This window comes from Cricetulus griseus, chromosome 3, assembly GCF_003668045.3.
Source record: "Cricetulus griseus strain 17A/GY chromosome 3, alternate assembly CriGri-PICRH-1.0, whole genome shotgun sequence".
NCBI classification, from domain to species: Eukaryota; Metazoa; Chordata; class Mammalia; order Rodentia; family Cricetidae; genus Cricetulus; species Cricetulus griseus.
Window position 1 is genome coordinate 256,506,191 of NC_048596.1, and position 1,161 is coordinate 256,507,351.

Genomic DNA, 1,161 nt, shown 5'->3' on the forward strand with positions numbered 1-1,161 from the left:
TCATCAAAAGCGGATTGATCCAGTCTGATCCAGGAGCTAGGGCTGGTATTTCTCGAGAAGGTTGGTTCCCAAGGCCAAAGAGTGCAGCATCTGTCTGCCTCTTGAAAAACATTGCCCCCTTAGCAAAGGGATTCCCTACTTCACTTTTCTATTTTTAAGCTCCACGCTAGGAAAGCTAGAGAGCACAGACTCCAGGAGAGTGCCATATTGTTTTTGAAAGCCTATTGTCTTGGGGTTTTTGTGGTTCCATTGCAAGTTGCTCCCTCACACCATAGAGCCTGCTTCAGCCCCTCCCAGCTTCTCTGGGGCCACTGTGCACTGCTGCATGCGCCATGGCTCCTTGGAGCCCCGTTTGTGGCCCTGTAAGAAGTCCTATTGGTGGGTGTGCGGTGGGGAGATGAACGCTGCACTAGGACTTCACCGAAACAATAATATATGGAAATTCATTCAGGAGTGGCCTGCACTGTCATTCCGGGTCTGCAGAGATTTGATCACCTGCTGATCTCTGGGTTACTGCCTACATCAACTTCCAGCAGCCAGCTGACGCTGACAGAGCCTTGGCCACCGTGAACATTGCTGTGATTAAGGGAAAGCCAATCCGGATCATGTGGTCTCAGAGGGATCCCTCTTTGGGAAAGTCTGGTGTAGAGAATGTCTTCATCAAGAACACGGACAAATCTATTGACAACAAGGCACTGTATGATACTTTTTCAGCCTTTGGAAACATCCTGTCCTGTAAGGTGGTTTGTCATGAGAATGGCTCTAACGGTTATGGCTTCGTCCACTTCAAGACCCTTGCAAGAGGCTGCCATGGAGAAGATGGATGGCGTGCTCCTCAATGAGTGCAAAGTGTTTGTGGGCAGATTCAAGTCTTGAAAAGAGGGGGAAGCTGAGCTCAGGAACAAGGCCGAGAAATTCACCAATGTTTGGTAAAACTCCAAGTGTCAAGGTGATGAGAGATCCCAGTGAGAAATCCAAAGGCTTTGGCTTTTCAAGTTATGAAAAACACGAGGATGCCAACAAGGACTGGATATCAGCAGGCTCTCCCATCTTGTCCAGAACCCGGATGGTAGCTTTTCCATTCTTATTCTTGAAAGACAGATTCACTGGGCATCTAAACTCTAAGACTGCCTGTTGACTCTTATGTTGCTCACTAAACAT

At 48.1% G+C, this 1,161-nt stretch overlaps 1 pseudogene; it reads left to right on the top strand.

The window, feature by feature from the left end:
- The first annotated feature begins 410 nt into the window (after positions 1-410).
- LOC100764917 lies at positions 411-933 on the top strand (annotated as a pseudogene).
- Positions 934-1,161: the final 228 nt, after the last annotated feature.